At 44.1% G+C, this 21,504-nt stretch overlaps 1 protein-coding gene across 3 annotated transcripts in view; it reads left to right on the top strand.

Annotated features, from left to right (window-relative positions):
* Positions 1–5,814: 5,814 nt before the first annotated feature.
* Positions 5,815–21,504, top strand: part of SGCD (sarcoglycan delta) — a 954,698-nt gene continuing 939,008 nt past the window's right edge. For 2 of the 3 annotated variants that reach the window (XM_064596615.1, XM_045902074.3), the window contains exon 1: positions 5,819–6,390. The gene's annotated coding sequence lies outside the window, so the exon portion shown is untranslated. Of the gene's footprint in view, positions 6,391–21,504 lie in introns of all 3 variants that reach the window. The other variant, XM_064596616.1, reaches the window with a different exon arrangement.

Here is a 21,504-nt window from a genome sequence, read left to right as displayed (position 1 = left end):
GTTGGTGGAAAGCATTTAGCACAGAGCCTGGAAGGTGGCGACCATAGGGTTATTATTGTTATCAGTGTTTTGCTGCTATTGTTTTTCCTAGTACTACTATTCCTACTACTGCTACTGAAGGCTCTAGTTATTTCTTAAAAAACCGTACACTTTGCCCTTCGCTTTTGAGCTGCACTGATCATTTTCACCCAACCATGCCTCATAAAAATAGAAGAAACACACTTCACATTCATTACATTTCTTGCAGCATGACTTTTTTTCTACTCCAAAGAGCATGGTGGAGTAGATATTTGCAAAGGTAACCTAAGTGTTACAACTCATTGGCTTCCTGTTATTTCTTGTATTGCTAATGATTTCTTACATTTGCTCAGTGGTTTAGATTTTACATAGTGCTAGCTTCACAGATATTATCTCATTTGCTTCTTGAAACAGCTTTCTGAGGTAGGCAGGGCATGCTATTAACCCCCAATTTGGGGGAGGGAGGTAACTTGCATGACAGGTAAGGGCAGAGCCTGGGTTTGAATCCAGGTTCTCTGGATCCTGATTCTGTGTTCTCCGCAGTAAACCTGAATGAATCAGAATGAATTGAAACAGAATGGATATCCAGATCAATGTGCCTGGGATAATCATTGGTTCCCGTTAATTCTGGTCCGTCTGTACAGGTTCATGGGTTCATGGGCAGGGACCTATAAATAGTCTCCGTTGCATTTGAGGGCTTTAAATCAGCTGTAACATCACCAATCCTCACGTCACGCTCGCGATCTCCTACATGTGACCTAGTGTGTGCAGACTGAGATCCCCCACACAGCTTCTAAAGCGTTCGATTGCTCACGTTAAGGAGTGTAGCAGCCACATTTCTGCACTCTGTCTGGGATTTACACCAACCTTCCTTTTCCACTTAATATCTAAGTTACAGGGCTAAGCTCCCAGTAGCTTTGCTAGTACCGTGACTACGTCCTTCTGGTTCTGTCTGATCGTCCACAGGTGGACATTTGACCAATGAGATACCCTCTCCTGATAAAAAGACTTGAGGCCCAGAGACAACAAGTTAAGAAATGCATGGGATAGATACTATTTTCTACAGGAGCAGAGAAACAGGGAGCTCTTTTGCAGCAAGAGAGGAAAGAAGTAGAAGCATAGCAAGACAATGAGATGAAAAGATACAAAGATGGAGAGAGAAAGAATATATGAGATCTAGCAGGATTCCATTTCCACCTTCCAGTGCCTTCCGGAGGTCTGGCCTCATTACTTTCCATGTATGTCTTGAGTCTCTTCATTTTTTAAAATCAGTCTCCTGCCCCACTCCTCAAACTAGCTTAGGTTGATGTCTGTTACTCTGAAAAAAGCAAAGAACACTAATTTACACTGGGAGTGGAATTCTCCAGATGCAAAAACTTCCTTCTGAGCTGCAGCCAAAGCAGCTTTCAAGAGCAGCATTAACTTTCAAGTGTAATGGACCACCACTGAGTCAGTTTGTGGATTCTGCACAGCAGGGGGTACTCAAAGTACTTAATAGTATTGCCACCTCAGTGTGAACAACCCTTCACAGCCTCCCAGAGTCTCAGCACAAGGGGGTACTTACCAAGTCAGCTATTCAATCCTTTGCCCCAATCAGAATTCTGTCCTTCCATCTTCCAGCCAATTTTTGCTCTAACTCTTCCATGGCTGGGAAGCAAAGCAAAAGAAGAGGGAGTATGGATTTAGGAGTAACACAGACTTTTGTTCAAAACCTGCTCTGGAACTTTGTAGCCTTAAAATCTTAGGCGAATTATTTACCCTCTTTGATCCTGCCTTTCCTCACTGGGAAAATGATGCTTAAATCCCCCTACTTCAAGGAGTTTTTTAAAAAGAGGATTCTATGAAATGAAAACATGCAAAATACCTTCTACAGTGGCTAGTCCATAGTAGATACTCAATAAATGTATCTACTGCTAGCCTTTTCCCAGTAACTCATTGATCATCTTCACAGTGAATGAGAGATTCCTACTATGTCGTCTGCAGCATTCCCATTTAAAATATATATGCCTGAGTTTGAAAGTCTGAGATGAAATCCTTGATCTATAGCTTTCTTATATATCTCATGATAAGGGAATCTGTGATAATTTCCGCAGATTCCTTTCAACTGAGGAGTTGAACGAGAGTGGACATTTGAGATGACTTTAGAGCGTGAGATACTGTAAGTCTAATGTTCACACTTTAGGTTATGATTTTATTTATATTAAATCAATCAATGCTCTCCCCTTGTTCTGTTGGTTGGTGAACAGTAAGTATGTCTTCATTGTTTGTGGTCTCTTTCCTGTGGCAGGGAAGTTATTGCCTCCAAAAGATGCTATTTTGAGTTTTGGAAAGATACAATTGCCAAGCATCTATGTGCAGTCAGACAAAATCTGCTTCCAACAGAGTATTTAGTCCCAGCTCTTCTCTCCTTTTGGTCAGTGGCGCTGGTTCCAGAATGACAAGAAGATGCACGAAAATCTTCCCTCTTTTCATGTCAGATTTGTGTGGCCATGTCCTTGTCATTTCTCCATTTCTTTTCCTTGTCTAAGAAACTATGTTAGCTATTCAGCTGTTTTCCTTCCTCCTTAAGTCCCCAAAGTTTGGAATTTTGAGCAATAAAGGTGAACTCTATTGGAAAAAAAGATTCTGGCCAACAATGGAGCATTTGGAATGCATGACTGTTCTAGAAACGACCTTTTCTGCTCATAGTCCATTGATACTGCTTCAGGGACCTGGAGTTTTGGGTAAATATTTTCCTGGCTTGGGCTTTTCCTATACTCCAAGCTTCACTCTCTTCTTCCTCTAGCTTGCCCCCAATCCCTGGGCTTCCATCCACTTATGCATTCATGGATTGATTTACTCATTGAATAGTTACTGAGTTGCTACTACATACAAAACCCGCCATTAACTCTGGTCTATATTTCAATGATTAAAAAATATCTGAACCTTGCCCTCAAGGAACTCACAGTCTCATAAGGGAGGTAATATACACATACATGCAAACAAGACCCAAGATAAAATAATTAATAGCATGGTTCCATATTTCTTAAACCCCAAATTGCAGCCTATTAGCCGGTCATGGAATCAATTAGTAGGTCATGGCCAGCATTTTTTTTTAAATGAAATAAATTGAATAGAAAATATTGAAGTGAATCACACATCTTTAAAAATTTTTTTTTGAAGTGAATCACACTTTAAAGATATGTGTTGTTTTATGAAACTTTTATTTAAATTATAAGGAAGTTGTGTGTGTGTTGGTATGGTGTAATATATGGCTTTTTTAAAAAAAAAATAAAAGCTATGCAACATACTCAAAAGTTTGAAGAACACTAGCTTCAGAGGGGAATAGATAGAGAAATGCGTCTCTAACTTAATGTGCATGTGAATCAGCTAGGAATCTTCTTCAGACAGAGATTCTGACTCAATTGGTAGAGGGCGAGGCCTCACATTCTGAGTCTGGCAGGCCTATGATGCTGCTGGTGCTGGTCCGTGTAAAGAGATGGAGTGCTCATAGAGAAAAACTATTTCCATTGGAAAAACCTGAGAAAGCCCTTGAAGCCATTAATTTTCTTTTTAAACATCTTATTTATTTGACAGAGACACAGTGAAAGAGGGAACACAAGCAGGGGGAGTGGGAGAGGGAGAAGCAGGCTTCCCGCTGAGCAGGGAGCCCGATGCGGGGCTCGATCCCAGGACCCTGGGATCATGACCTGAGCCGAAGGCAGACGCTTAACGACTGAGCCACCCAGGCGCCCGAAGCCATTCATTTGTGACTTCGAGCGCCTCCAAGGAATGAAAGGAAACAGGATTTCCCTTTCCCTTTCTGGTTTTTGGTTTTGGTTAATTGATAGAAATCCTAATTGAACCCATTCTTCTCCAAAGGCTGTTGCTGTCCAGCTCCCAGGTGTTGAATGTTGACACCAAGGGATCAGATTAACTTCAGGTCAGTTACCGTGAAAACTCCACAGCAGTCCCAATTTTCCACTGTATCTCAAACACATGTGCCTTTCCATACAGTGTCCCCTGCAGTTAACAGCAGAGTACTTCCTATAAGGCAGGCTTAAAAGAACAGGGTTGGGAAGAGTTTCATTGATTTCAGCTTTACCTGCCACCACATTTCATCAGGCCTCCATCACTTGCATCCGGATGCTGCCTTGACCTCCTAATGGTTTTCTCTGCCTGCAATTCCTTCCCTCTCTTCCCTCCCCCTCCCTCATCTCATCCCCTTTTAATCCATTCTGTACAGGGACTTATTGATCATCCTAAAACGAAACTTTCACTGTTTTCTTTTACTTGCTCCCCATCACCCAAGCAAGCACTCTGCTCCTGCCAAACTTGTTTGCTGCTCTTGTAACATGTCCTTCTTCATCTCTCTTTGTGACCTCTCTCCCTCCCTGTGCATGATCTCGCTTTTCCAGATATCTGAATCCTGCTTACTCTTTAGGATTTTACTTAAGTCCCATCTCTTTCATGAAGCCTTTTTTTTTTGGAACCCCCAGAGGAAAGGAATGTCTCTCCTTTTGCTGATGTTTCATCACAATACTGCTGAGTAGAATTTGTGTCCTGGTGTGTGGCAGAGAAAGTACAGGTTTGGCAGAAGACCAGGGCTAACCAAAATGGATGTGCCTAACCAAATTGGATATGTGTGACCTTGGACAAGCCGTTTGTCTTTTCTGAGTTTCAATGCTTCCTTTAAAATAATGAGAAGATTGGAGACAAAGATCTCTAAGTGACTGCACACAAACCCAGTAATAGGTACATTTTGCTAGTTTGTGTTTCCCTAGAGATCTCAGTTCCTATTCTGTAACTTTTTAAAAAAAGTAATGTTTCTTGTTAATATCGAATTATTTATTACCCATCTTTTGAAGTGTCTTCTAATTTAAAAATTCTCACATGTATTTATTTGTTTTGTCTTCCTTACTCCTATCAGGAAGGAGCCTCATTTTCTGGTTGGAGCCAGGAGGCCGGGAGAGGGCCTGCCTAAGGGCGCACAGAGCAGAGAACACAACTTGCAACCAGGGAGGGCCCTATGATTCAGGACACTGCCGGGCATCGCTCAAAGTGAGTGCTCAGTAATTATTTGTCACTTGATTGGAGGTTGTCAGGCCCATCTTGCAAGACAACTCCTTTCTCCCTGGAAGGAGGAGCCCCTCAGAGTCTGTTGGTTAACGGGAAAAGTGCTTACTCTGGGAGGAAGGCGGGGCAAGCCGGAACAAGCTCTCGCTGGGAACCCGCATATTGCCTCACTCGGTGTTTCCGAACCCCATTCTTCGCCCGGGAGAGGTGAGGGGGTTCAAGGATACTTGGAACCTATCGCTTTGGTGGAGACACGTAGCAGCCTCCGGCCGCGGCTCCAGGCTGATCCTGCGGAGTGGAGCGCCCTCCACCCCCTCGCCCCGGGTTTCGCTCAGGCTCCCTCCGTTCTGCAACGGGAGGGGGGAGCTGGCGGAGCCTTGCACACCAGTCTTCCCGGAGCTGCAGACGAGGAGCCCTGCGCCCTAGGGAGCCTCTCCGCGGCTTCCCCTCCTCCGCTGCGCGGGTGTGCAGGCTCTCCCCGCCACCCCCACCCGCGGCTCGCCCTAGCTCCCTCCCTCCAGCCCCGCCGGCCGGAGCGCGCACACCGGGGCTCCGGCACGTGGGCGCGCGGGAGGCGGCGGCCGCTGCTGCCACTGCCGGAGCCCAAGCCCGAGCCCGAGCCCGAGCCCGAGGCCAAGCCCGAGCCGGCGAGATCGCCCTCCATGCTGCGGGCTCTGCGGTCGCCTTCCGCTAAGCCTCTGGCCCCAGCCCAGCCCAGCCCAGCCCCGTGAGCCCTGCGAGCGGGTGAAACAGCAGAGGGGAGGAGGACTCGGACGGGAGGAGGGGCGCGGCGGGCTGGGGCGAGCCGGGCTCTGAGCAAGGGGCGCCCGCAGCCGGGAGGAGGCAGCCCGACTCTCTTGCTCGCTCTCTGCTCCAGCCGCTGCCGGGGGTTCCAGGCAGCGCGATGCCGCTGTGCTCCTTCTAGGCGGCGGCCAGCGGAGGCTTCCTGCAGCCTCTCGGCCCACGCCGGCCCCCATTCCACCGGCGAGTCCCCTGTCTGTCCCAGAGGACGCGCCCGGCCGCTCGAGCCGAAGCGAGCGCGAAGTCCGAAGTCCACCCCCAGCTCGGCCAACTTCCCCGGGAGCCCCTCTCCCCACTGCAGCCTGCGCCAGCCCTGGGAGCGATGCGCCCCCAGCCGGGCGGCGCGCCCTCTGCCAACTCGCCACCCATGGGATCTACTGCCCTCGGCTGCCCCGCTTGGAGCGCGTAGCCTTAGCCGCGTGGCCCAGGAGACGAGCGAGACACCCAGGCGTTTCACGGATTCCACGCGCGCCAGTCTGTTGGGGTCCCCTCCGGGGGCAGCGTTCATACCCAGGGGTGAGTAGCCCGTTCGTGGCGGCGAACCTTTTCCCCCAGCTAGTTGCTTGCGGGGATGGCAGGGGGAGACGAGAAAGTTGAGCCCCTTTGCACCTATCCTGGGATTTGGCAATGAAACATTGGTTCCCCCAATCCGATTGCCTTCGGGGTTTCCCCGACTGCCTACACGTGAACCAAGGACGGAGACCCCTTCCGCTTCCATAGGAGAAAAGGGGCTCCCTAGAGCAGGCCACTGACTGTTCCCCACCAGTGTGCCATTTGGGGCTTTTCTGCCGCCCGCGCATTAAGCAGACACCCAGCTAAGAGCTTGGAGATCACTGACACCTGGGCGCGCTCGGAGATCGTGGGCAGCCCCGGCCCCTAGGGGAGGCTAAGCGCACTTCATTAAAGAGTAGTGACTGCTGGGATATTAAGGAAGTGTGTATGTGTGTGACTGGGAGCAGGAAAGGTAGCAAGCCATAGGAGGAGGCCCAAGTGAAATGTTTCTGTTCCTGATGAATTGGGTACCCTGGATGCCCCGCGCCTCAGTGACGGTTTGTGGGCGCAGGATCTAGGGTGGCCGGACAAAGTCCAACAGGTGGCCTGCACGGGCTTCCCGTGGCCAGGCACACGGGAAGGGCACCGCAACTGAGCCGCATCTAGGGGCGCATCCCAACATGGGTAAGGAAACGCGCTCTGCTCTCAGGCCCGATTTGGGCTGAGTGTGTGAGGCATCCAAATGCCTCCTGTTGGAAAACAGCGGCCTCATTGTGTGCCTGACTGAGGTTTCAACTTGCAGGCAACTGAGGGGCCATTCAGCCAGGGCGACGTGGACTTGGCTGGTCCTCGGACGCGAGTCCCTGCCTTCTTCGGTCCCTGGTGGCGGGTATTCCAGCTCCCTCGGCTGGGCAGCGAGCCAAACCCCAGCATTTTGCTCCTCTCTACTCCACTAAGGGGAGGGGGAGTTGCGGGAGCGTTAGGAGCGGCGGCCTGAGTTTATTCTTTACCTGCATCCTGCACTTTCATCCTAAAACTCGGAGAGAGAGCTCCAGGTGGGGGGAAAGGGCGTGTGTAGGTGGTGTGCCGCGATGAGTGTGCGGGCAGGTCGAGTGTGAGAGCTGCCCTGAAAGAAGCTAGAGAGACAAAGTTCTGCACCTGCCCACGGAGATTCGAATTGGGACAGGCTGTGTGGCTCAGCTTTGAAAAAGTTTCTTCTGAACTCGCCATCCTTTGGTGTTGTGGAGTGTGCAAAATCCTCTGGGTCCTGATAGCCGTGGCACTCCAAAGTAACATCTTCCAGAGCCTGCTGTGGAACCTCTCTATCCCTCAGTTTCCCTAACTGTAGATCTGGAAAGTTATCCCTGCTCATGGCCGAAGCTCGGGTATGTCTATAAAGGAGGTACCTAGAGATGGGTTGCCGTTGGTAGTTGGAGGAGCAGCTTGGGGGAGGGGTGTAAGGGGAGAGAGAGTTGTCTGGAGGCTACATGCAAAGCGGGTGCTCAATTTTTACTTAGATTTTGTCTTTTTTTTTTTTAAGATTTTATTTATTTATTTGAGAGAGAGAATGAGATAGAGCATGAGAGGGAGGAGGGTCAGAGGGAGAAGCAGACTCCCCGCCGAGCAGGGAGCCCGATGCGGGACTCGATCCAGGGACTCCAGGATCATGACCTGAGCCGAAGGCAGTCGCTTAACCAACTGAGCCACCCAGGCGCCCTTAGATTTTGTCTTTTGAGGAGGTTCATGGGCTTTGAGAAGACTGGTGGACATTTTAAGATGTTGAAGCTGTCCCAACAGCCCCTTGGCGCCGCCACTCCCCTGCCTGCTCTCGGTGTATGGAGCCGCTCGTAGCTTGGAAATGAAGTGATAGACATTCCAAAATGCAAAAGAACCCTCGGCTGCTAGCTAGGCTTGGCCCCGTGGCTTCAGGTCCAGGGGAAGCTCTGGGTACTAGAGCTGTTTGGCCTTACTGGATCTACTCCGTAATCCTGCTGCATCTTCCCAGGGGGGATTTCGTTACCCTTACCATGAGGGACCCTCCTCGCTGGGGCTCTCTGGCAGATTTCCAAGAATTTGTAAGTAGACTGAGCCTCTTGTAGAGGGCGCTGGCTGATTTCGCATGGAGCACAGGCTTTCTAGCTGGAAGTGTGCCCCCTGGAGGTTCCTTGTTGAGAGGGGAGCCAGGAGCTGGGCATCAAGAGAAGGAATGGGCAGTGAGGTATGGTGTTTGATAGAAAGACAGAGAGAGACACACAGATAGAGGCAGAACAAGAGGGGAATCCAAGAGAGACACACATATACACAGAGGCAAAAGGAGAGAGAAAGAGACAAAAGAAAGAGAGCCATATGGTAGAGGGGGCAAATATAGGAGAGAGGAGTGGAAAGAAGGAAGAAAGAGAAAATAAATCTGAAGAAAAGAACATAAGCAGGGAAAGCATCAGGGGAAAGGAATGGGAACCAGGGTAGCAGGAAGGAAAGGGCGGGAGAACAGAGCGGGTAGAGGAAGTGGGGACGCACTTGCTTGTTGTATTTAATTTTTACAAACCACGCTGCCATTCTAAGGAAGTTGACATAATCCACATCCTTAAGTAGCCCTTTGCTAGCATTTGTTTCTCTGGGGAGTCGTGAATTATGCAGAAATTGGACACTGGCTTGGAACCCAGCTGCACTGGAGATGACAAGAATGTAAGAAGTTTAGATTCTTGGTAAATGCACAGACACACGAGTTTATTTGCCTTCCCTGTTTTTGTTTTCTTTTTTTCTTTTCTTTCCTGGGTAAACACAGGACTGGAGAATTGGGGGGAGGGTTGTTTCATTAATTGTATCTGCCAGTGATTCTCTAACCCCTGTTTATGGAAGAATCTCCTGCATAGCTTCTGAGAAAAACCAATTACTGGACTCACTCCTTTGGGAGTCTGATCCAGCAGGGACAAGAAGGTGCTACTTTAATGACCACCCAGTCCCTCCTACAGCAGGTCACCCCTGAATGGCGCTTTGATAAACATGGAGTCGATTGTATAATGCCCTTCTCTCATTTGTTCCTGTATTTCCTCCTGAGAGCCTTAGCTTCCTTCCTCCCTCCAGTAGCCCACCCTTTCCAAAACAAGCTCATTTCTTGTGAATTTCTCTTGCTAAAAGGACAAGCCCAAGGATTGCTCAGCCAGGGTTACCTTTCCACGAACATCATTAATCACAGTAGCTCCAGGGGACAGCAGAAAGCTTTTCTGGTTGACCTTGTCGGGGCTATCCACAACTAACAGGTAGTGAGCACTCAGCAGGGCACTGTCCTGGGCACACTTTAGACACTGCCTCTTTAACACAAAAACTATTTCATCACAAAAAGCTCTGTCATAGGCACTGTTTTTATCATCAGGATTTTATAGTTGAGGAAACGGAGACTTAAACATGATAGATCTATTCGTTATAAGAATTAGAATACTTGTTATAAATATATTCATTATAATATTATAAATACATATTCTTGTCCCAGGGAAAGTATATTAGTAGTCGGGGTTCCAGCAACTGGAAAGCCGCAGTGCTGAAAATGGAACCCAGGTTTGGGGACTCGAGTCTAAGGTCCTACATATGCACCATGGTGGTTCCTAACCCCAACACTCTGTTCGAGATTGATGGAGCCAAAGATCCTTGGAGATCTTCCCTGAGGACTCTCTCCTGCTTTATCAATGGAGGATAAGGAGAGGTGGCTGAAAAAACAAAGAAGTGACTTGGCAGAGATCCCACACCCAGTAGGTGCCAGAACTGGGACCAGCACCCCAATAGCTTGAATCTCAGTCCAGCCTTGTCCCCATCAGACCAGTGCAGACTGCATCTGGCCCATCATCAAGGTCACATGAGCATCTCAGTTGGAACACCAGTTCTTGGACCCCACTCGAGGCTTCCTGAATCCAAGCCTCGGGGGCAAAGAGCCCATTTTCGTCCATGCCCCAAGTCTGCATCTGCACATTACTGTTCACCCCAATCACAGCTCCTGGGTTCTGATGTGAGTCCCTTTCAAACAGCTTCCAGAGCACTCCAAGTCCTTCCTGCTTCCAGCCAAACAAACACACAAAAAGTCGTATCCTCTATGTGTTCTGTAGCTCTTGCTAATGTTCCACAGGTAAGGAAACAAGCTGGTCAACCCAGAGGCAACTTTGAAAGCTGTTTGAGAGGTATAGCAATCACACTGATGTTTGTGATACTCGGTTTTTTCCTGTGCCAAGTTGGAAGCCATTTAAGGAAACATCAAATGCCCCTTGAGTGCATCAGTGATGGTATTTGTACTAATACTTGACACAGAACGACGCCATGAGCCAGGCCAATGTGTTGCTGTCAGAGTGTCAGGCTCCGTCTCCCAATTTAGTGCATCTAGCTGTGGTGTAAGAAAAACCCCTTTCCTCCTCTTCCTTATTACACTTTTGACTCCCTCAGACTATGGCAGTGTCGCCTGCAGGTAGAAAGGAGCCATCACACACCCTCTGTCTCTTTCTGGCCCACTTAAATTGTTTTCTCCGTGACCTCAACATCTTTTCCCTTCTATTTCACTGAAAAGTGGCCAAAGGTGCCAGACATCTTGTCCAGCAAACTGTTTTGTCATCTTTCCCTTTTCAGATCCAGATTTATTTTCTGAATCTGATGCTTTTAACCCTGACCTCTTGATTCAAGGATGGTAATTGAGCTTCAGGTAGCTTTGATAAGCGATTGTCCAATAACGTGTGTTTTAAATAATGACAGCCGTTTGAATAGCACACAAACCAAGGAATAACTCCATTTACGATGTCTGCATCTTTAATACACTGGGAATGTTTTGCCATTTCCGTGGTGAAAAGCTCCTTTTCTGGCATAGCTGGAAGTGGAGAAGTAGAAGGTAGAAAGGAACACTGTTAGTAGTTAAGACTCTGGCTTCAGATTGCCGACAACTAGGGGATCAAGGCTTTACCTTCACCTTGTTAGCTACCCCTACCCCTAGCTGTTGTAACCTGGGTCTGCTTATTGAACTTCTCCAAGCTTTCATCTCTTCATCTGGACGTTGAAGACAATAACAGGTTGCCCCTTCGGTGGATGCTGCCAGGACTACCTTTATCAGTGACTGAAATGCTGAGCACAGCATCTGGCATGTGGTAAGGACTCATCTATTAGCTAGTATTTGTTCAACATTTGTCCTGTGCCAGGCTCCATTTAACTGATGAAACTGACAACACAGAGGTTAAGCGACGTGCCCATTTCACCCAGATCCTAAGGAACAGAGTGAGACTTGAAATCCACATCTGTCCTTTTAAACTTCCACACACTGTTACTGTGGCATTGGTTTGAGTCCCTGTTCCTTTCTTACACCTTAAGAAACAGTGTTGCATATGTATATGCATATACATATTCTGGTTTGTATTTTAATTAAACTCACTTCATAGAACATTAAGTAGAACACTTCTAGGTGGGGATCTTTTGAATTTGGGGAGATAATTTTTAGGTTGTTATGTCAGTCACCTCCAACAATTTGCTTTTGCTTTTCGAGCAATTGGAGAGAGTTTCAAGGGTTGGTAAGCATTCTCAGCTGCATGCGCCTGGCTGGCTCGGTTGGTTAAGCATCTGCCATCCGCTCAGGTCTTGATCCCAGGTCCTGGGATTGAGCCCCGCATGGGGCTCCCTTCTCAGTGGGGAGTCTGCTGCTCCCACTCCCTCTACCCTCCCCCCTACTCCTTCTCTTTCTCTCTCTCAAATAAATAAATAAAATCTTAAAAAGAAAAAAAAGAGTTCCCAGCTGCTTTTGCTTGGTTAAACTTGTTTTTAAGATCTCAGCATAGATATTGCTTCTTTGGGAAAATCTCCTTAGACTCCTCAAGGGCTGGGTTAGAAGTCTTTATAATGTGTTCCTCTACTTAAACTGTGGTATACATGTCTATTTACTTCTCTCTATATGCTACTTAGTCTATATATAAACTTCTTGAGATCAGGAATCTGGTCTTAATTGAAGTTGTCTCTACAGTGGCAGGACAATGCATGACATAGAAAACTCACAAAATACTTTTGAATGACCAATTGAAACTTTGAGCTAATTCTTGGTGGCCCAGAAAAAGTGGTCATTGTCCTTAAATTCTAAAAGACAAGCATCCAACCATTGAAATTGAAAACCAGGAGGTATAATGTGTCCCCAGAGGCACCAGTCCTTCAGATGGAAGGAGGAGTGTTGTAATGGTATCTGGAGTTGTTGATTAACTATGTTGGTAGCTTTGGGCAAGTTCCATTGTGATGTTGCTTAAGATGTAATTAGAAGGGACATTCTGATTTATAAGCTAATGTGATTTTATCTATATATTTAATTAGTTGCTCTGAAAGACACTTTTGTTTCTCAGCCCAAAAGTTTTAAAAATTAATAGACTTCTGGAGTTAGGACCAAAGTTAGAGATAATCTAGTTCTACCAGTTTGTCAGAGAGAAGGGAAGACTGAGGCCCAGGGAAGGAAGGGGACTTTTCTGAGGTCATCCAGTAAATAAGTGCCAGAGCCATGGTGAGAGCCGGAGGTTTCTAGTTGCTAAGCCCAGGAGTCTTCATGCACAGGTGAGAGTGGTTAACACACCTGTGGTAAGCTACTTGTTTGCTCTGAAGGCATGCTTGCCAGCCTTCCTGCATGGACTCAGCCAGGCCTTTGCAAAATTCCAAGATAAAGCCCATGCTGAAAAGGAAGGAAGCAGGACTGACATGGTGTGCTGGTAGGGCAAACCCCACGTTTCAGAGAAGCTTGTGAGCAAGCATGTTAGCAGGTCCTATGTTGGCAAGGTCGTATGGGCTTCTGGAGTTCCCAGTCTCCTTTTCAAACAAGGAAACATGGCTTGCTGGGGATCTTCCTTGGATGTTCAGGTGTGATATTTCAAGGAGATTTAAGGATGCATGGAAATACATTGCCAAACCCCTGGCAGAGGATTGTTGGCAAAGTAATGGTTCAGATCAGGATCCCCTTTCTTCTTGATACTTTTTTTTTTTTTTTTTTTACATGGGACACAGTCACCTTGGACCCTTCTCTTTCCCTCTGGGGTGCTTTGGTGTCCGACTAAATGGACCAGCCTGAATACATCCTCGGGTACAGAACGTGTGCAGTGTTCTCTGACATGTTAACACACAGATCTTTATCACATGGTGTCAATGTTATGGAGACATTAAGACACAGATCATCGGTGTGCTATATTGTGGATGATCTTTTGGAAACATTATAATCAGTGCTGACAAGGCAGCAGAACTATCTCAGCATAGCACGTTCCCTGCATCCCCAGATGCTTCCCAAACCAACCCAAAGTAACAAAATTGTGAATTCTCTTTCCTCTCAACCATCATCAGTCTGAGATGACTGGTGCTATTTCTGATTTGGTCTCCAAGGGCTGAGTGCAAGGGAGAGTCCCCTTTCTTTGTACCCCTACCCCTAGAATGAATTGCTTCCTTTCCTACCTCATCTGGGTCCCTAAAATCCCTCCATTAAAGAGTAATTCCTTTGGGCTTCAGATAATTTGGAATTTTCTGTGGTCTTCTATTAAACTGTGAAACTTTCTGAGTAGTATATCATTTAGCTCCGGTAGCTGTTTAGACCTATTATCTCCTCCCTGTGTCTGACCTTACCAGAGGCATTTTGATAGGCATTGAGGATAAATACTATGATCACCACCACCACCACTGCCCGTTACTAGGACCTCTATTTCCACTGGTACTGTTGCCATGTAACTGAGGTCCTATTATGTACTGACATGATTGTAGGTTCCTTCCATGTTTTTTCTCATTTCTATGCCCAGTAGCCCAGTGGCTGTAGTTATGGGTACAGGAATCATGATATCACCGTAGAAATGACAAATATGCCAGAAAGTTGGGGCAGGATACAACTAGACTAGTAAGAAAAAAAAAGTGGTAGTCTGAGCAGGAAAATATTGGGGAACAGCAGTGCAAAAGGGGCAGGAGGGAAAGTGATCTCCTTCCTTTTCCCTTTTCCCTTTTCCCAGATACCCAAGTCTCCAAGTAGGATCTTGGGAGAGCTAAGGAAGCTGAGGGTTGAAAGGTTAATGTGTACCAGATCTTCACTGCTGACAGTGCAGACCAAGGCTTTGAACCCAGACTTTTCTTATTTTCAAACTTCACTAGAGAAGACTGTCTTCAGTTGACTTAGAAAATCTCCTGCTTGAAAGGAGCTTAGAGAATATCTCTCTTGTCCTGTGGCTTTCAAATGACTGTAATGTACATCAAGAAACATTTTACATGCTTATCTAGTATGTATCCACACACACTGACACAGAGGTTTAAAATAACACCTTTACTATGTTTATTTTCTTTTTTTAAATTTAATTATTTTATTACATTATTTATTATGTTATGTTAGTTACCATTAGTTTTTGATGTAGTGATCCACGATTCATTGTTTTCGGAAAACACCCAGTGCTCCATGCAATACATGCTCTCCTTAATACCATCACCGGGCTAACCCATACCCCCACCTCCCTCCCCTCTAAAACCCTCTGTTTGTTTCTCAGAGCCCATAGTCTCTCATGGTTCGTCTCCCCCCTCCGATTCCCCCCTTCATTTTTCCTTTCTTTCTCCTAATGTCCTCTATGCTATTCCTTATATTCCACAAATAAGTGAAACCATATGATAATTGACTTTCTCTGCTTGACTTATCTCACTTAGCATAATCTCCTCCAGTCCCATCCATATTGATGTAAAAGTTGGGTATTCATCTTTTCTGACGGCTGAGTAATATTCCATTGTATATATGGACCACATCTTCTTTATCCATTCATCTGTTGAAGGGCATCTTGGCTCTTTCCACAGTTTGGCTATTGCAGACATTGCTGCTATGAACATTGGGGTGCATATGGCCCTTCTTTTCACTACATCTGTCTCTTTGGGGTAAATCCCCAGTAGTGCAATTGCTGGGTCATAGGGTAGCTCTATTTTTAATTTTTTGAGGAACCTCCACACTGTTTTCCCCAACTTGCATTCCCACCAACAGTGTAAGAGGGTTCCTCATTCTCCACAACCTCTCCAACATTTGATGTTTCTTGCCTTGTCAATTTTTGCCCACCCTACCTTTTTTTTTTTTTTTTTAAGATTTATTTATTTATTTATTTATTTGACACAGAGAGAGAGAACAAGCAGGGGGAGCGGCAGGTAGAGCAGGCAGAGGGAGAAACAGACTCCTGGCTGAGCAGGGAGCCTGATGTGGGGCTCCATCCCAGGACCCTGGGATCATGACCTGAGCCGAAGGCAGTTGCTTAACCTACTGAGCCACCCAGGCACCCGCCCACCCTACCTTAATAAACCTTTTGGTGTGCTTGTCTCCACCAGCTCAGAGAGATAAGGCGGACTGTATCAAAATGCTTGAAATGTATTAATATCTTTTTATTGAATGATACATAGTTTTAACAGCAAAAGTATCTCTTAACTCTTAGCAGGGTCTTTATTTTTATACATTGTAGTGAAGAGTGTTGCAGAACCATGCAGAGTAGGACTACTTGCTTTTGAGAAAATATTTATATTGTACGTTTTCTGTGCATCTATTTCTAAGAAAATAAAATAACGGTGAAAACCACTATCAGTCCGCTGGTTCTTTTTCAGATGCAAAATCCCTCAGACTGAAATCCTTTTTGTATGTGAATTAGACCTGCCAGCTTGAAAAGAGGGCAGTCGGGATAATATGATAAACTGGCCCACACGTTCCATCTTCGCTCATCAAGGCTGCGCCAGAATTGACATTTTCGTACAGTACGGCTTAATGCTCTGATTACAAATTGGTCCTCAGTAGCTAGACTCTTTGTAATTTTATTTACTAAGGGATGGTGCTTGTATGATGAGGTCTATTTTGGTTTTGAAATCTGGAGGAGGAACTATATTTCTGGTTCCCATCTCTAGTTTAAGAATGTGATAGAGAAGGAGATTCGTACAGAAACAAATGCAATTTATTATAGGCAAAATTAAGAGTTTCATATTCCCTCAAGGCAGCCATGATAGCATTTCCCCTCCCACTTCAGGAAGTTTTGCTGTGAACAGCTTAAATTGTAGTTTTAAGAAGGGTGTTGGGTATTTCTATTTCTCATCATTGATTTCACTTGTAATAAATGGATGAATTATTTCGGAAAAGAGAGGATCTGTAATTGTATCTCTCTTGTGCTTGTTTTCAAGAATTCTGTTTTTAATTCAATCGTATGAACTTTTTTTACACAGTGAAATTACCAACAATTACTTTTGGGCCATGGACCTCTTGTGCTTGGGGTCCTGGGAGGATATAAGACTTACAAGTAAAGACAATGCTTTCTGTCTTTGGAGAACCTAGAGAAAGCACATACTTACTCAGAGCAGACTGAGAGTGATAAACTATTGTGTGTAATTAAGACTTAAACTGGATGCTGTAGACAGTGAATCCCCTAAGATCCAGAGAAGGAAGTGATTCGATAGGAACAACATAATCAGATGGCATTTCCAACATGTCATCAGAAAACCTTCATATAAGGGAGAGTGAACAGTTTTATATGACTCTGATTACATCAACTGAACTCTTACAACAAGAAATTAAAAATAATTATCTTCTGCTTTCACTTGGCAGACTATCTCAGATGGTCCGTGTGCTTTAAAATACCTAGATCATGGTTCAACCTAGGAGTCAAGGCACTACTAGAGTTGGAGTAAGGAAATCGCTAACCTTCCAAGTACCCGTCCACCACCCCCAGAGAAAACAAAAAACAAACCTTGAGCAGAAAGTCCGGTAGGAAGTACTGAGCAAGGAACAAGTGAGAAAGACCAGAATTGTTCTGAGGCAAATACCCATATAGCTGTGTACCTGAGGATCAATCAGCCTAGAGTATGCCAGTTGGAAACCAGAAGGCAAGGAAACTGAACTTGACTCCTGCATGAAATCAGGACCTGGAATGGGACCAAGTGATCCTAGGTTGGTAGTCTCTCATGGTTTCCAGCAAAAGCAACCACAGATCCTCTATAGAGGAAAGTATAGCCTATATGAGATATAGGAATCCCACAGGTAAAGATAAAAAAATGATCCCACAATCAAAGATGATAAAAATACATAAGAAAACCAGCCATTACCAGTCAGAGGTATCATAAAGAAAACAAAACAGAAAAACAGACTTAATCCCCTGAGATTTTTACTTATTAGAATTATCACATCTGGATTATAAAATAAAGAGTTATGAATCCTTAAATAAAGGTGGTTATTTAAAATGTTAGCTGCAACAACAGATTAAGTTTGTTATATGTTTAATCAGAGCGCCAGAAAGGGAGCAAAATGGAGAAGACACAACATATGAAAAGATAATGTCTGGGAATTTTCTAAAACTGATGGATGATGTCAATCCACAGGTACAGGAAATACAAGCAAGATAAATAAAAAAATGAATCCATACCTAGACTTGTTGTAGTGAAATTGCAAAACGTAACAAAACATAAACGTATAGAACATAAAGAGAAGGTCTTAGAAGCATCTAGAGAGCAAAGAGAGATCAGCTACAAAAGACCCACAATTAACATTGACAGTAGGCTGTTCACTGACAGCAGAGCTGAAATAGTATCTTCAAAGATTTGAGAGAAAATAACTGTCAAGCTAGACTTGTTTCCTTTTTAATAATAACAAAATAAACACATTTTCAGACAAATGGAGCTTCTCTGTGGAAACTACAGAAGAAAAGTAATCCTAGAAAGAAGGTCTGATACAGAAGGAGGAATGGTGAGTAAAATAAATAGGTAAAATGTAAACAAGGTTAAATATTATCTGCATAATAGGATATTTTTTCTAACCTGTGTATTTTTTGAAGAAAATAAACAAAATACCAGATAATAAAGCATGTGTCTAATCAAACACAGAATCATAAACTCCCAAACAACTTCATAATCTGTCTTCCATCTTCCTGTCTCTTGCCCTCTCTTTCTCTCTTTCTCATCGATCTCATTAGAGCCTGGTCAATTTTATTAGACATTGCAAAAAACAAAAACAACAACATTGACTTTATAGATCCTTTATTTTATATATTGTTCTTCAAAAGATACATAAAGTGAAGAGGTAAGTCACAAACTAGAGAGTTTTTTTTTTTTTTTAACACATGTAAGTGATGAAGAAGTAGTGAGGAGAATATGTAAAAAGCTCCTACAAAAGAACAAGAATAAGATAATCTAATGGAAAAATGGTCAAAGAGCTTCAATAGGAGTTACTCTGAAAAGGAAGAGCATATGTATGATAAAAAAATGTATGTAAAGTTGCAAAATCTCATTAGTGATTGGGGGAATGAAAAATGAGTCATCAGTGAAATATTGTTTATACTTGCTAGATTGGAACAGATGAAGATATCTGAAAATATGAAGCATTGGAGAGAACTTTAACATATTGCTTTCAGAGTGTAGATTGGCCATCATTTAGAAATTTGGCGTTTTCTTGTGAAGTTAGACATTGATGTACTCTGTGACTCAGCAATTCCGCTACTCTGTAGCTGTCTTCCAGATACTTTTGTACATGTGCTGCAGTTGACACATACCAGAATATTCATTCAAGTGTTGTTGATAATAGTAAGAAAATGGAAATAACCAAAATGCTCATCATTAGGAGGGTGAATAAATAAGTTGTAGGAAATTTATGCTGCGGATGATATGGCAGGGAAAACAAGTGAGTTATGTCTATATACATTAACCTAGTGATGAGTATTAGGCTCAAAACATTGAATAATAATTACATTATTTATGAGATGATATTTATAAGAACATTTTTGCATTTTGCTCAAAAATAAGCAACACTAAACTTGTTGTTTATACCTGTATAATATATTTTATAGATATGTTTGAGAAGAAGGAAATATAAACAAAGGTCAACGTAGGGTATGACAGTGGTCTTCTTGAGGGGGCAGCAGGATGATGCAAGAAGAAAGGTGCATGGCAAGAGAAGTCCAGAGACTGCCTGACTTTCAGAAGCAGAGGGTTTAGGGATTTGCTGCCCTTTGCCTGAGGAAGTGTGGTTATTGGAATTGATTGACTTTGGGAAGGAGAGTCTCTCCCTTGATTAGCTGGCTTTTAGATTTGCTTGCTCAGTTTGTTATCAGTTTAAAACCAGTTCCTTGTGATGATGGATGCAAAATAACCAGTCTTTTCCTGGGAGGGTAGTGATCTTTTATTCTCACTTGTAAAATAAGTCTTACGATTTCCATTTTAAAGGTGTCATGGTTAACTACTTGCTCAAGAGTTAACAGCTACTTAGTAGGAGAGCCGGCATTTGAACGTCAGCACTCTAGCTTCATAGTCCGCCATAATATAAGGTAGTTATATCTGAATAATAGCATGTATCATCTTCCATGTTATAAGGTTATAATAAGCTTATTCTGATTAGAAGTCTTAGGATTCTTCCCTAACTCACTGAAGCTACTCTCCACTAATCTAGCTTGGTAAAGTGGCTCCAGTTATGCAAACCAAAGACCCCCAGGCTTCTCCCTGACATGTCTCAGTATTTCCCTCTACCTCTCATCAACCAGTCTTACCCTTCCTAAACAACTGTACAACTTGACCATTTACCTCGGTCTTTAAGAAAGGCAGTTCTGATCCTGTCACTTCTGGCTGCCTTAGAATTATTTTGTTCTTTTCATTTTGTCGTAGGGTAAGAATCAAATCCTTCCCCCACTTCTCCAACTTAACTCACACCTGTCCCCCCCTCTTGCTGGTTGTGCTGACCTTTGGTTTTTTTCAGTCTTTTGTTCTTTCTGGGCACAGGGCCTTTCTATGTGCTGTTTGATTTAAAATTTGAACGCTTGACTATATTAGCAGCTACCCTCCCTGGTTATGGTAGTCCACAAACCCCCAGGTCATGCCTCCTAAATTCTTGAAGATTTTAGCCCCTGATTGGCTGTCTCTCTTTACTTAAAATAACTCTAATCATAATTCTTGATAATTGCAGTTTCTATGCAGATAATTTCCCCAAATTCCTGGTCAGTTCATTAAATTCTCCTCCTTCAGTGATCTTATTCTCTACCTTACCTAGTCTGACTGCTACCCTGGACCTATCCTAGGTTTCTAGTTCTCAAATTTTGGCATGGATCAGAATCACCTGGAGGACTTTTAAAATTTTAGCTTGCTGGGCCCCACCCTTAGACTTAGTAAATCTGGAGTGGGGCTGGAGAATTTACATTTCTAACAACTTCAGAGTGGTGCTGATGCTGGGACCACACTTCAAGAACCACTGTGTTACATTTGTTCTTGCAACAACTGCACGATTTCCATTATCTGAATATCAGCACCTTACTCTCTGCCACATTCTAACTCTGTAGCTCACTTCCTTCTTCTAGTAGCTTCACTCCAATGATTCTTTGAGAATCCCTATCTCTAATCAGATGTAAGAAAATGGAGAGTTTTGTAACAATCCAATGCATGTGATTTATGCGGCAATTAGGATGAGTCATTCAGGAGTGGTATTATTTTCTCTGTGTCAAGTTTGTTTGAAATTTCTGGAAATCGCCACAGTGTTCTGCCTTATTTTCTCCATATATATTAGTCTAACTTAAAAAAAGTGGAGTTGTTAAGCTCCTATAGGCAAAGTGTTACAAAGCAGATGTAAAATTATTCATAACCTTGGTTCGACTTAGGGATAAAGGTGTTAAACACATACATACCCATACATACACACAATTAACTGTTGGATTTTTATTGTTTTCATCAAGCCTTATATGATTTCATCTATGTTCTTTCAAAATATAGGTATTTCAGATATTTATCACATCTGTTTTTATTTTATTTTATTTTTTTTAAAGATTTTATTTATTTATTTGAGAGAGAGAGAATGAGAGAGAGCACATGAGAGTGGGGAGGGTCAGAGGGAGAAGCAGACTCCCTGCCAAGCAGGGAGCCCGATGCGGGACTCGATCCAGGGACTCCAGGATCATGACCTGAGCCGAAGGCAGTCGCTTAACCAACTGAGCCACCCAGGCGCCCATCTGTTTTTATTTTAAGAAAATATCAGAAGCCATATTATTCTCTTCCTGAAATTAAGGAAGCCATCTGCGTGTTTGATGATAGTATCTTACATTTACACGTATTGTGGTGTTGCTTGCACAAATGATTTCATATCATTCTTTTTTATTTTAAAGATTATTTATTTGAGAGAGAGTGAGAGTGAGAGAGAGAGTTCAC

This window comes from Mirounga angustirostris, unplaced genomic scaffold (assembly GCF_029215605.1).
Source record: "Mirounga angustirostris isolate CCGP_5_RB_7025 unplaced genomic scaffold, mMirAng1.0.hap1 SCAF_7, whole genome shotgun sequence".
NCBI lineage: Eukaryota > Metazoa > Chordata > Mammalia > Carnivora > Phocidae > Mirounga > Mirounga angustirostris.
This window is presented reverse-complemented; position numbering and strand designations above follow the sequence as displayed.